The following is a 15,928-nucleotide window of genomic DNA, read 5'->3' on the forward strand; positions in this document are numbered from 1 at the left end:
CTAGTGACGATTTTGCATCAACAGGCAACAAGCATGATTCTGCAACTCCCAATATCTCTGCACATAGGCATACGATGCAATTTATGTGGCAACTTTTCACCGTAGCCGCGTAGTGGTCGCACAGCCAAAACAGGTCCTTTTTTTGAGTGCCTGCGAAGAACTTCCGCCTTCAAAACGGGCCCCAAAATGGCCTCGAATCAGAAAAATAAAGTCACTAAGGGCTATGCCCTTTCCTACAGCATATACTATGCTCTCGCCACACTGCAAAGGGCATCTCAATCTGAGATAGTGCACTGATTTGAAGGACTGATATGATGGTGAAGTGATACATGGAATCAATCGTGTGATATTTAAGCCATCCTTATGATTTGACCCACACATGTGAATTCTCACTCCATTGAATATGGGCCGTCGCCTCTTCTATATCATACTAGGATATTGCCTCAACCAAGATTTCTGCTTTTGGATCCCGCGACTGAGCCATTCGTTCTCATACCCTATAAATGGGTTCATGCAAAATCCGTTAATCGATGTTGGGAATCCATTCCCATGTAGATCCATGATCTAAAAAGTCCAATATTTGAGATCCTCCACAATCCAGTATGGGCCCTGATACCTCAATTTAAGCTTGCCCGAGAATCTTCCCAATCCCTTGGACTCTCTTCCTTTTGATTTGCACCCCAATTTGCTTTCTTTTTCTTATCCTTTTGCTCTCTTTTCAGCTTGTAGCAATCCTTTTTCATATGGCCCTTCTTGCCACAGTGGTAACACTCAATGTTTCGTGCCCTGGATTTGCTACGTGACTTCCCTCTTTCTTGGGACTTCCCCCTAAACTGTGATCTGCCCCTTTGCACATTTAAGGCTGCATCCTGCTTGTTGCCATCCATAGACTTCCGTCTAATCTCCTCGGCCAACAAGCTACCCACAACATCATCAAATTTCAATACTCCACCAGGTGCAGAGTTACTGACAGCTGTACGGAAGGTATCCCATGAGGATGGCAATGAACATAAGAGAAATATTGCCTTAGTCTCTGCATCAAAATTCATCTTCTGAGCCTGAAGCTGGCTGAAAATAATATTGAATTCATTCAAGTGAGAAGCAATGGAGACCCCTTCCGTCATCTACAGCTCAAACAACCTCTTCATGAGGTAAACTTTATTAGAGGCAGTTTCCTTCTCATAAGTGGCACACAGTTTCTTCCACAAATCTTCCGTAGTCTGCTCATTTACTACTGTGAAATAAACTGACTCTGCAAGATGAAGTCTAATAGTAGACTTTGCTAATGCATCCAACTCATTCCAATCATCCTCAGACATATTTGCAGGCTTAGCTTCAATCCCTGCCAAGGGTTTAATCTGCTTCTTTTGAATAAGCACATCCCTTATTTGTTCTTTCCACAAAGAAAAGTTTGTCCCATCAAACTTTTTAATGTTGAAAAACTCCTTTTCAAACATGGAAGAGGACGCCATGATGCAAATGAAACAAAATCCCAAATGCTAGTACCTGCAAGAGAGAATCACACCAAATACTAGGTGCACCCAAATGTGTATGCCACAATAGAGTGAAATATCACCAAAATTCAAAGCTTAAAGCATCAAAAGATGCATCTGACTCATGTGCATATACTATGCATCCATATGAGCAAATCTGGCCCAAAAGAAAATGCCAATAAGTGCCAAATGACTCAAGCATAAACACCGTCCACTGGCATATGCATCAATAATATCTCATCCAAGAGAGCATAGCACTATCAGTGCATCACCTGCAATGTGTCAAAGCTATCCCTCAGCATAAAATAGCATCCATGTGCAAAGCGTCCATAAAAATAGCATCCCACAAGGCAATTTGGGCCTATCAGCGCATCCAATAAGGATCGTAATGCATCCAAATGGCCTATAAATCATCACTGCAACCCAATGCATACCACAAATGAGCGCACACTGCTCAAACTGCAACCAAAGTGATCTGCATAAGGTATGCTCAAGAAATCATAGTCCCACGGTAATGACCACTACTAAAAATAGAACCTGAGATGCCTCAAAACATGGGCGCCCTTGCATAATCGGACTTAGCAAGAAAATCTGCAAATATCTCTCTTCTGCCAAAACTCCAAAATCCCAACCGATGAGTGAGAAATGGGATTCAACACTTATCCACTGCCATGTGGCATAAATCTAAGGTTTCAAAACCTTAGAATGAAAAATACATAACAGAGAGACGAAATCGAATACACAGAGATCTATAACTCTGAAAATCCTCCACCGAATCGTGCAAGAACTGATAGGTAGGGGTTTTTGGGCGTCCAAAACGCAATGGGACAGACGGACTTGGAAATCGTGGTCTCAATCACTGGGTCCAACACACGGGCTGAAAAACGTTTTTTGAAACAGAGCTATTTGTAAACTCCACCGGAGTGTGAATGATGAGAAACATAGAAGTTTTAAGACCTCTTGAGTCCACCGGAACTGACAGATCTACAAATGGTTGCTCCAAACTTGAGTTCCAACACCCAGGCAAAAAACGCAGAAACTGACACAATGAGTCAGAAATCCAATGAAATGATCCCAGATTCAAGAATGAAGGTGTTTCCAAGCTCCTGAAGTGAAGTGGATACCAAAAGCAAGCAATAGTTGCCTCTACAAGTCAATACGGAGTCTCTATCATCGAACGGAACAGGAAAAAGCTCAAAAAATGACTTTTTCTTTGAAAACACTTAACAGGCTCTCAAAACCACTTTGCAAAACCAAAGTGACTTTTCCAAAGGTTCCTCCAAGGTCTTTGTACACTCGGATGCAAGTAAAGTCACCCACAAAGCTTCCCACAGAGCTTCTCCTTCCTCCCACAGAGTTGCTGAGCTTCTAGGCGTTCACGCACGCTCAGCTAGATCACCCGGGCTCTATCACCCGGGCTCTGATACCACTTGAGAGTGCTCTCAACGGAAGCAAGAATGGAAGAGGGAGAGAGAGAAACAGAGAGCCACACAAGTTTTGGTGGGTGCAGAACCACCCTAATCTTCTTTTTCATTCATTTATATATGTGTTTAAGTATTGTACATAACCGGGGTAAAGGCACAATGACCTTTAACCCCCACAACAAGAATCAGGGGGTTATGTAGCACTAGGAGTATAGGTGACTGAGCAAGTGGTGTCATAAGTATTGAACTTACCATGGTATCCAGTGGCACCTACAAGGCTAGAAATGAAATGCACTTCACAACATATGGTTGGAGAATTCGTGATGCCTCAAACCACCAAATTTCATTATATGTTTAAAAATTGCAGAAACACAATAAGACAAAAGCAATTGCTATGGTTTCTTGTTTGAAGTTAGCCATGACTCCACAACCAAATGTGGCTCTCTTGGAATCAATGTGTTCCATGTGAAAAGATTCTCCATATGTCCACAATACCCATCCATAGTTCTTTTACCTATTAACACATCATGGGATGGGAAGAGGATAGTAATATATTAATGATAGTATCTTACTATTCTTAAACAAAGCATTCAATTTATCAAAAACAAGTCACTGAGCATAAAGCCAAAGTATCCTACTACTCTTATGTAGAGTATTCAATAAATTGGAAGCACTACCTCATTAGTGCTATGTTTCCTCTCTTACACAACCCATCCATAGTTCTTTTCACTATTAGCACATGGTGCGATGGAAATAGGATAGTAAGCATGGATGATTTTCTCACTTTAGTTTTGCTAAGAAGCTAAACTTTTATATTGGTGTCAAAAGTTTGTGCTCCCTAATTTATAAAGGTTGAAAGATTCATCAGGATTTGAAACTTTTGTAGGAAACCCATAGAGAGTGCCAAGTGTTAATCGAGGTAGTGGTGGGTGTGGGGGTCCCACTCCCCATCCCATAGCCACATTTTAGCACCTCTCTTTCCCAAAAGGTCCTGAGAGAGATAAGAGAGAGTGTTTTTACCACCTTATATATCCAAGGCCCATCAATCCCTCACATTTTTTATGGGATTAGTAGGTCAAATTCCATGTGTCATCAAGCGTCTCCATGAGCCCAAATTACCCATTTGTTGCCAATTAACCATTTGAGCCACACAAGGGGACACCCAAGGGTGTTAGCCCATATCCAACACCCCCGATGGCTTAAAAGGTGAGTCAACCAGACCAAAGGCCAACCCAGCCACAAACTGGGGTACACAAAATTGCATGGGGTAGGACAATCCAAAGTCCTCCCAAAGTGCCAAACACGTGTCACCACGAAATGTAGCCAACCAACCACCATTGCATGCAAGCCGCTACTACAAAAATTGTCATACTGAAAATTGTGCCATGAATCATGACCCTCCATAGTGAGGTCGCACTTAAATGCCCAATGTGCAAATCACAACTCTTTGCATAGCACACAGTCCATAGCCATATAGTCTACATGGGTCACCGCATCCTACATCAGACCAAACAGCAAATCAGGAGCCAAAGACCACTATCACATGTCATCTACGCGACAACAGTCATCAAATAGTCCACTAGAATAGCCGACTCTAATACCATGTAGGAAACCCGTAGAGAGCACCATGTGTCAACTGGGCAGTGCTGGGTGTGGGAGTCCCATTCCCCATCCCATAGCCATGAAGTATCCTCTGTCTCTCCCAAAAGGTCCCTAGAGGGATAAGAGAGAGGGTTTTAACCACCTTATATATCTAAGGCCCATCAATCCCTCACATTGCTTATGGGATTAGTAGGTGAAATTCCACATGTTATCAAGACTGCCTCCATGAGCCCAAATCACCCATTTTCCAATTAACCATTTGAGCCACTCAAGGGGGGACATAAGGGGACACCCAAGAGGGTTAGCCCATATCCAATAACTTTTGTGCAAAAATTTTAAAGCTTTGCAAGGATTACTTCAAAATTCAAAAGAAAATGTATAAACCTTTACTACATCCTATCAATATTGTGAAACTTAAAAAATGATCTCGATAAACTTTTGCCAAGATTTTATGTTAATATATAAGCATAGCTTCGATAAAAACATCCATGATAGTAAGATACTATCACATGTATAAGTGGTCTTACATGACTATGTCATCAAAATATTGGAAGCAAGTCAAGCATATCCAAACATCTTGCCATTCTTATGGAGAATATTCAATATATTTACAGCAAGACCTCATTAGTGAAAGGCCCATGGGATTGTTGCCTATATATTTGTTAGATATCAATGCTCCACTCTCGAGTAACTATGCGGGAACCAGCTAACTCTACTTGTAAGCCCCCCATATGAGGAGAAGGCATTTGAGTAGCTCAGTTATCCGATAGGTCCTGGTCTGGACACCAGATGGGGGCCATGTGTGGCCTGATGGCTAGATGACTTTAGATAGAGTGCCAACTAGGCTACATGCAAGTGCGGGAAGGCATCCCATGACTGACCGCACTGAGGGTAGATGGAGCATTTCTCAGGGCAGCCCACTCTTGGGCTATGGGGCCTGTTTAGAGCCCTAGATGATCCCGGATGGCTCTGGGCCAAACGGATTCCGTAGGTTAGTTGCTCTATTCTGTGCCATGGTTCTAACGTGTGTTCGGTGGCCTATTTCGGGATCAACCTCCAGTCGGTCGTTTTGGGCCAACTAGGTCGGTCTCCCAATTGGGTCTAACCGACTACGACTGGTGGCTATATAAGAGCAAGCCCATGAAGCCCATTATCATCACTGGCTACAGCAACCCTGATTCCTTAGCATCTAGCCTCCATCCTCTACTATTTCTAGCATGCCATCGAAGCTTCTCACATAGGAGCGCACGGCTGGGAGGCAGCGCCATCTATTACAGTAATCAAATTTTTTATTCTCCATACTATCTGCTTTTCTATCTTGCATACGAGATCCTATTATCTGTTGAGCACAGAGATTGTATTGTTTTCTTACATGGTATCAGAGCTTGGGCTCTAGCAAGAAGATTTTGTAGTGTGTTTCTATTTGCAAGCAGATTGTGAGAGATGGCCCAGCCCGCAAGACTGCGAATTCCACCATTCGATGAAAGCGAAAAGTTGGACGGCACTAACTATCCACTCTAGAAGAACTTCAAGATGAAGACCATCCTAAGCACATACGAGCTTTGGGAGACTGCTAATGGGGTGGACGTGAAGCCGGTTGCGAGACCAAATCTAGCCAATGCAGGACAATAGATAGTATAAACTACAAATTAGATTCTCACATGGATAAGAAGAAATGCAGATGCGATGTGTTCTATTGTCTGCAATGTAAGTAATTCTATCATGGCATTAATTTAACATGTCACCACACTGCGGAGGAGGCATGGATAGTCTTGAAAAATCAATACAAGACCACGAATCAGACGTGGATTCAGAATCTAGAGACTCAACTCGTGAACGAGAAACTATCTGAATCTGAAATGGCAGAGAAGTTCATCACCAGGGTGAAGAATATGCACGATTAGATGACTACGATTGGCATCACCATCATCAGTGAGAATCTAGCACGAAGGTGCATACGGATTCTCCCACCAAAGTACGACGGTCTTGTTACGGCATTGAATAGGCAGAATAGAAATCCACCCCTCAACTTTGAGGATTTCAGTGCTATGCTTCTGGAGCAGGAGATGCGTCAAAATATGAGGACTGGAGAAGATTTGGCTTTCTCGGCTGGATCAAAGAAAGGTAAGGGTAAGGACTCTAGTAACCCATCTTCTTCTGATGATAAAAAGAGAAAGAAGAAGATCAACTGCTTCTACTACAACAAGGCAGGGCACAAGCAGAATGAGTGTCGGAAGAAGATTGCAGATGAGAAGAACAAAGTAAAGAAAGAGTCCAACAACAATGCATAGGCAGTACCAGTAGAGCTGTTCGTAGCAATTGAGGATATTTGCATGGAGGAAATTCATGTACCTACAGATGAACCTTGGATTATTGACAGTGGTTCATCATGCCACATGACCAGTCAGAAGGATTGGTATACCTCTCTACATCCAGTAGGGAATGACATCCGAGTAGCAGTCAGCAATGGTGCAAAATGTCTAGCAAAAGGAAAAGGTACGATTGCTCTCAAGTCAGATGGAGTTGTAAAATAGTTGTCCGATGTTCTTTATGTGCCAGATATCAAGAGGAACTTGTTGTCCATTTCTGCAATCACGGATCAGGACCTCAAAGTTTACTTCGATAAGAATGGCGCACAGATTTTGGATCTTCAAGGGAAGGTCATTGGTAAAGGTACACGGCACAATAACATCTATGAACCCTTAGCTTTCAGTGCTCGAGCCGATGTGAGCAACACTAAGCTGTGGCATGAGAGGTTTGTTCATCTAAACCTTAGTTCTTTAAAGGAGATGCATAAAAGTGGAATGATTGCAGACCTACTAGAAATTACAGATCTGCCCGATGTATGTGAAGCTTGCATGATGGGCAAGCAGCATCGGCAATCCTTTCCTAAAGAAGCCAGCAGGGCAAAAGCTCCTCTAGAGCTCATTCACATGGACCTCTGCGAAAAGATGGAGATGGAAGCTTTGGGTGGTTCCTACTACTTCATGACGCTAATCGACAACTATAGTAGAAGGATATGGATATACTTTCTAAAGACTAAAGATGAGGCCTTTAGTAAGTTCAAAGAATGGCATGTAATGGTTGAGAAAGAAATGGGGAGGAAGGTGAAGAAGTTGAGATCAGACAGAGGTGGAGAGTTCACATCATGGAATTCGAAAGTTTCTGCAAAAGTCACAGAACAACCGCATCAATTGGAGGAGGATGCTTCCTTCCCAAACAACCAGGACCAGGATATCCATCCAGTACAACCACCAACAGTAGACCGAACTCCCCCAATGGTGCTTGGGAGGATTTAAGATAAAGAAGAGGAAGAAGAGCCTACAGAACAGCAACAGCCATTCCCAAAGTGGGTAAAGCAACTTTTGGATGGCAGAGAACCTCCAGCCATTGAGGAGGAACCATCCGAACACCGCCGGTCCAAGAGATTAGAGGAGCAAAGAAGGGCATAAGAACACTTGGTCAACTACGCTTTGATGACAGAGGTGATCCGTGCTGAAGAACCCAAGTGTCTTGAAGAGGCACAGGGTGATGATAGGTGGATGGAGGCTATGCAGTCAAAGTATGGCTCCATAATGAAGAACAACACTTGGGACCTTGTGGATCGACCATCAAAATGCAAGGTAATCAGCACCAAGTGGGTGTACAAGACCAAGTACAAGTCTGATGGCACGCTCGTGGCAAAAGGATTCACACAGATACATGGTTTTGATTATCAAGATACTTTTGCTCCCACAGCTCGACTAACCACAATTCGTAGTGTTTTGGCTTTAACAGCCCAGGGAAGTTGGCCCGTGTTTCAAATGGATGCAAAATCTGCCTTTTTGAATGGAGATCTCAAGGAGGAGGTATATGTGGAACAACCACTAGGTCTTGTGATCCCGAGTTCAGAAGGTAAAGTGTGTAAAGTGAAGAAGGCACTTTATGGGCTAAAACAGGCCCCACGAGCATGGTACCAGCAGATTGATGCCTACTTTCTACAAAATGGGTTCAGGAGGAGCCCCTCTGATGCAAATTTGTATAACTAATTTAGAGAAGGAGGTAGGTGTATGATCGTGGTCCTTTACGTGGACGACCTTGTCATAACAGGGAACCATGAAGAGAAGATCTCGCAGACAAAGCATGTGTTAGGAAGAGAGTTTGAAATGACAGACCTCGGACTGATGCATTTCTGTTTGGGGATTGAAGTTCGGCACGAGCCAAAACAGATCTTCATCTCACATCTGAAGTATGCTGGAGAGATACTGAAGGCATTTGGCATGGTTGAGTGCAAGATAGTTGGCACCCCTATGGAGGTTGATGTGAAGCTCTCAAACGAGGATTCATCACCACTGGTGGACGAAGCGAAGTACAGAAGGCTTGTGGGTAGTTTGATTTACTTGTGCAACACGCGGTCGGACATCAGCTTTGCGACTGGTGTACTAAGCAAGTTTTCCAATAAGCCTCGGGAGAACCATTGGAGGGCAGGGATGCAAGTGATGAAATACATCAAAGGCACACTTGATTATGGCATCACCTATACCAAGGGCAACACCTTGACCGGATTTTGTGACTTGGATTGGGCAGGAGACGTGGACAGCAGGAGATCAGTGACAGGTTACTATTTCTCACTTGGATCTGGAGCTGTGTCATGGGTCAGCAAGAAACAACCCACAGTTGCTCTTTCTTCTACCGAGGCTAAGTACAAATCAGCATGTTTTGCCTCTTGTGAGGCAGTGTGGTTGAGGAGAATTTTACGGGACATGGGTGCAGTGTAGAACAAGCCTACGTAGTTATCAAGTGACAATCAGAGTCACATGGCAATTGCCAAGAACCCTATGAACCACGCTCACACAAAACACATTGAGATTCAATATCGCTTTGTACGTGAGCTCATCATGGATGGAGAGGTCGACTTGGTGTACTGTCCGACTATAGAGAATGCTGCGGACATCTTCACGAAGGCTCTTGGAAGAGACTTGCTGGAGAGGCATCTTCATCGACTTGGCATTGGGTTGAAAAAGTAAGTTCACTTGTGGGTGGACATTGAGGGGGGGTGTTAAATATCAATGCTCCACTCTTGTGTAACTACGTGGGAACCAGCTAGCTCTACTTGTAAGCCCCCCATATGAGGAGAAGGCATTTGAGTAGCTCAGTTATCCGGTAGGTCCCAGTTTGGACACCAGATGGGGGCCATGTGTGGCTTGATTGCTAGACGGCTTCAGATAGAGTTGGCACACTACCAACTAGGCTACATGCAAGTGTAGAATGGCATCCCATGACTGATCGCACTGAGGGTAGATGAAGCATTTTTCAAGGCAGTCCACTCTCGGGCTACAGGGCCCGTTTGGAGCCCCAGATGATCCTGGATGGCTCTGGGCTGCTGAACGGGAACCGTAGGTGAGTTGCTCTATTCTGTGCCACGGTTCTAACGTGTGGTTGGTGGCCTATTTCAGGACTGACCTCCAGTTGGTCGTTTTGGGCCGACTGGGTCAGTCTCCCAATTGGGTCTAATCGACTATGACTAGTGGCTATATAAGAGCAAGCCCGTGAAGCCCATTATCATCACTGGCTATAGCAATCCTGATTCCTTATCATCCAGCCTCTGTCCTCTACTATTTCCAGCACACCATCGAAGCTTCTCACATAGGAGCGCATGGCTGGGAGGCAGCACCATCTATTGTATCAATTTTATAGTAATCAAATTTTTGATTCTTCATACTATCTGCTTTTCTCTCTTGCATATGAGATCCTATTATCTGTTGAGCACAGACATATTGCTTTCTTACAATATTCTTACATGACTCTGTCATCAGTATATTGGAAGCAAGTCAAGCATATAGTGAAACTATCCTACTATTCTTATGCAATATATTGGAAACAAGACCTCATTAGTGAAAGGCCCATGGGAACATTGACTAAAAAATGAACATGATAGCTCACCACTTTGTTTTCTATAGTAGGATAGTTTAGTTGTGCGTTTGACTTGCAAATGAGTCACAGAAGAATGCCTATAATGACATCTTAGCTTTTTCCTACTATTCTTACACAAAGTATTCTATCTAGAACTTGAAATCTTTCTCGTCAAAGTCTCCCTAGAAATAAAAAGTGGTGAGATACCATCTTCATTTTCTAGACCAATTTCTCATGGGAATTTCACTAATGAGGTCTTTCCTCCAATATAATAAATATTATACTTTGCTTCCATTAGTTTTCTCATCTATACTTCTCCATCGTCCTTTTCTCAAGAGCATGATTGTTGGACTTTCACTAACATTGGTGACCTGAGGAAGACCTAATTTAAACCTATACGGTGAGCAGTATGCGACTAGCTACCCTTGCATTTGGACATTGGAGTCCCGGCCATAGGTCTGAATCTAGTTGATATCGGCTTGGAGGCTAGTGGGAGTGCAGACCCATGGCTGAGTTCATCAGGCTTTGCTAGTTGATTCACTTCATCGTCTTGTGGATAGTTTGTGGACTCAGTGATGACCTAGTACCATGCCTGGAAGTTGAGCAAGATTGGGTGGGTAACAAGGGTCTAAAGATCGGAAGGATGGAGGAGGGAGAGGCTGGTGGGCTGAAGATCGAGGGAGAAATATGACATGGCGAGGATGGGGCGACAATGGTTGGGATTGCAGAGGCAGAGGATGGTTTGGAGTGCGTTGAGTGAAAGAGGGGCGGTGAGGTCTATGTGGAAGATCACGTTTTGGATCCAGAGTGCGTCAAAGTGCATTTGGGTATTTGGGGGACGGTGCATGGGGCGAGTGTGTAAGTGTTGAATTGTGCGGAGATCTCCCAATACATCTGGAACTCTTGCTGCTCCCTGTCTTCCAATGTCGATTCCTCTGGGTGGATAGACATGCATAGGCTCTCATTTTCTACCTACATGGTGATTGTGAGGGTGTGCTCCTATGCTAGGAGATCCTGGAGGGTTTGGATCTATATGTCAGATGCCTCCTTGAGTCTAGCTTACTGCTCCTCAACTTGTGCCCTGCGTTCTTCCACGGCACGAAGCCTAGATTCTGCCTTATCCAATTGGTCCATGAGGGTCCAGACCAAGGATTGGACCAAGGATTCACTGGCAGAAAGCTCATCCCTGAGCTTGGTGAGGGAGACTTCCAACTCTTCGGCCTTGGCCCGATATTCCTCTCCTCTGGTGGTTTGCCATGTAGCTTGTGTGGTGACCATAAGCATGTGGCTGTTGCACGCACTGAGTTGTGCCTAGAGGAGAGAGGATGATAGCTGGGAGGCGTGCTCTTGCCTCCTCTGCAAAATTGTTCACGCCACCTATGGGAGCTAGGCCATTACATCCAGTAGCCAGCTGGAGCTCCATCTGATCGACGGGTGAGATATGCTCGACTAACATGGTGATGTAGTTGCCCACGGTTTGGTACTAGGGTGCACTACTAGATTGGAGGGCTTTTGTGAGCCCAGCCGATGGGGACGAAGAGGATCCGATGATGAAGGAGGCGGTCTCCTGGGGGTGGGCAAAAGCTTAGGCCGAGACTTGGGGAGTGGCCTGAGTGCCTTGGGCTCCAAGGTGGAGACCAATGTGTACTATATTGTTCCCTGGGAAGTCATTCACATTGATGGGATCTTGGGTGGTGGCCTTGCCCTTAGAGAGCAGAGTGGCATGCTCAAGACATTGCTACCTTATGAGGAATTCTCACACCTGGCAGTCTTTGTATTGGGCACACAAATGGCTGTCAAAGGGTGGCTGAGTGGGATGGTTGGAGGGGGTGGCTCTTGGATCTATCATTGGTCATTTAGGTTAGGCCATTGTATCCTCTTCTTCTATTGGCACAAGTCCTATGGCTACTTTGTCGGCTAGCCCATATCCAATCGGTGGTTGTTGTTGTAGCATGTGGTAGAGCATTGGCATATATAGCATGGGGTTGCCGAAGACCTTATCATGAGTCTTGAGGTCTTCCTGCGTTTGAGTGTAAAAGTAATCCACCCAGTTGATCACTTGTGGCACTGCCAATCTTGTGAGGATGTTGAGCATGATGGATTGGTGGTGGTCCGTATGCTTGACCTAGCCACCAATGGAGCATGCGTGCTGATTTCTCCAACTTTGTCTTGTTGATTTCAGAGAAGTGGATGCGGCCCTTACTCTTCCCAATCATAGTTGTTGCAGATCTGGCCGAGGGCTTCGTGCAGCTTTTACTTCTGGGAGTACTTTTCTGCAATGATGGGGAGGCCGAAGGCAGTGTGCACCACATCTAGATACAAGTGGTGGAAGTGGGCGGTGCTTGTTGTGTCGCATAGGATGCCGACATTGGTGTTTGAGTTGTAGGCCTGGAGTAATTCCTCGAGCAGATTCATGTCGGGGTGACAAGGAAAGCGGTCTGCAACGGGTCCAAGACCTATCAGTGCTAGGGAGGCTTACACCTTTGGGTCCTTGAGGGATTGGTACGTGGCCTGTTTTGGTAGTGGAGGGTGTAATCATGCCCCTTGTAGGCGTATTTGGAGTGGATTGCACAACAGTTGAGTTGTTGCAGCTAGGGTTCTCCAAGCAGCGAGTGCATCCGGGACCACAATCTTGTCCTCCCCTTACATTGGAGCTAGGGTACGCTTCCTAGACGTCTTGGAGGGAGTGTTCATAGCTACTACTGTTGATGGTTCTAAGTGGCTTGCTACATCGAGATTTTCTCCTCTATTTGCAAATCCTCTGTTGGAACCTTAGAGGGCATCTAGATTGTCCCTGAGGGTGTACTCTATGATTCAAAGGGGCCGGTGGGCTATGGATTTGGCGGGTGGAGGCCAAGTTCCGTTTTGAATTTGAAGGATCCATAGAGAAAAAGGAGGGCAACTACGTGAGAGAGTCATGGAGGAGGATGAGTCTGAGGACATTCAATGGGGGCTATTCTAGGCTAGAAGAGGGCTGAGGGCTGAGGAAGATCTGGCAAAAATTTGACAAAGTTTTACTCTTTTGCAAAGGTGACAACCCGGGGGGATCGGGGGGCCTTTTATATTTTTTGGTATCCCTACAACCGGAGGGATAGGATAAGGCAACGGGTCATGGGGATAGAAGTTACAGCGATGGATCGGCAGAATAATAGAAAAGGCAATAGCCATGGGGTTAAGAGGAAGGTGACGGTCGGTGAAATAACAAAAAAGCGACGGTCATGGGGATAACAGGAAAGCGACATCCGTGGGGATAATAGGAAAATGACGGTTGTGGGGATAGCAGGAAAGCGACAGCCATGGGGATATAAGGAAAGAGACAGGCATGGGAATAAGAGGAAAGCGACGGCTATGGGGATAGCAGATGTCAAGAGAGAGGGTGGGGGGGGAGGGGAAGGGGAAAAAAGGTAAAGAGGGAAAGAGGGAAAGAAGGTAAACGGAAGAAAAGGGACAAAAGGAAGAAAATGGGGTTGTTGATGCTGAGGGTGTCATGCAAAGGGAAAAATAAGGTGAATGGACTCAGTGGTGCATAGACTCGTGATGTCACTATGCAAGGATCCAAAAGCGGAAGAAAATGCACAGAAAGTGTATTGGCCATATTAACTTAATGCTGACCATGAATGTGAGTGTGCATTGGGATACCAAGGACTCGTGGCTACTAGTGCACATGGGTATTATGCCTATCGTATGAACTCACCTAGACCTGGACTTGATGATCAAGTGGAATGCAATGGCGATGAATGCCGAGCAACAGCATACCGTGTCATTAGCCTTGTGCATCACCCTAGTTGTCAGGTGTGCACCGATGCTGCTATATTTCCTTGAATATATCTTGGGGTAAGGCACGCAGGTTCTTGTGTGGCTGTAACTGGGGTGGAAATACACTACGTAGCTTCTCCTCAACCCAAGGGCACACCTACATGAGAACATTAGGCATGGGTTAACGGGCATCCAATATTGTGCTAAGTGATGCATACCCATTTGAGGACATGCTCCATAACTTTTCTTTGATTTGAAATAGATTGAAAATTTGGAATCCAAACTAGTGGGACTACTACAAAGTGGTCTTAAAACATTGATAGTTGATATTGGTATATAGATTCATCCTAATGGAAGAAGTTGAAAATGTGCAATTTGTGCATTGTTTCTTTTTCCATGCACTTGCTTGCTATATGGCTCATAAGCATGCCATAGGTAATTGCATTTCATAATACACAGAATCAGACCCAATAGCATGCCCTTCAGCTTATTTGTATTTTGAAGAATTTTAGACCACATTGCACTTGTTTGGGGTATCCAACTTTGCTAACATGCATCATCAGAGGGGGGAAACCTGATGACTGAAGAATGAGCGGCTAATAAGTGACAATCAATGATTGGATGCACTATTAACACAAATCGGACATCGACAATGTGTATGTAAAGATGTGCCTGATAACTGCTAATTATTCCCAGTAGGCATATGATGCACAAGCCGCCTTGCAACATATTGAACAAGGAGGCTTTTAGTCTTGACAATCAACCACCATTTTGCTGGCCTCACCATGTGCAAACCGTCTGCAATACCTACACAATTATAGTTCAACATGGATGGATCATGTTGTCCAATCCACCAAGATCACTTTGACAAGGCCACATGATATTATGTTCACCCTTGTGATCATCGCTTTCACTTTTCTTGTATCGTGAGTACTCTAAAGGTGAGAAGTGCATGTGAGCAACCTACTATCCTGATCTGAGGCTACATAGAATGGTATGACATGCTTGGCATCAGAGCAACCTACTATCCTGATCTGAGGCTACATAGAATTTAAATAATCAGGAGAGAAAAATATTGTATACAACTTGACATATAATATTAAACCATTTTTTGATGTCTAATTGATTTGCAAGAATTGTGTTAAAAGTTTGTTTCAATGGTGTATCGAATCAATATTTGTTTCATATTCAATTCTCATTAAGTTTGTTTCTTGCAAATTTTGAATTTTCACACCTCCCACCCATCGCATCTTGGAATATTAAGTACTTGTGACCTGCCCCCAACCTGCAAATGCCTTGCAACCTACACGCACCTCAACGTGACCTTGCACAGACTTTGGTTTGGCATTGTCTTCTTCTGGGTAAGTTGTCTTCTATTCTTTGCTCACCTCACAAGCTAGCTTATTTGGATCTATTCTAGAGTGATGGTGGCCATGGCGTCAATGGCAGCATGCAACTGGCCATGGCTTGCAAGAGAAGCAAATAGAGGCTACAAGATAGGAAAGCTAAAAAGCCTGGTCAAGGACAAGGAATAAATTGTGGGTCGAGGAAAGCAATGGCACAATATCAAAATGGCAATGGAAGACACTTTTGCAACATTTGCGAAGGGAGAAACAATGAGAAGGAAGAAGACTCCTTGCAGAGCAGCAGCAAGAAGCAGTTGTTGCACGCATCCGATCTTTGCCATCAGAGCGAAGAACACAAGTTGTGGTATCACAATTGATGGGAGCATTTGAGGCAGCAACATCAATCCATTTAGGT

Source organism: Dipteris shenzhenensis, chromosome 30 (genome assembly GCF_047967505.1).
Source record: "Dipteris shenzhenensis isolate YYH24624 ecotype China chromosome 30, Dip_SZ_1.0, whole genome shotgun sequence".
In the NCBI taxonomy this organism is placed as follows: Eukaryota; Viridiplantae; Streptophyta; class Polypodiopsida; order Gleicheniales; family Dipteridaceae; genus Dipteris; species Dipteris shenzhenensis.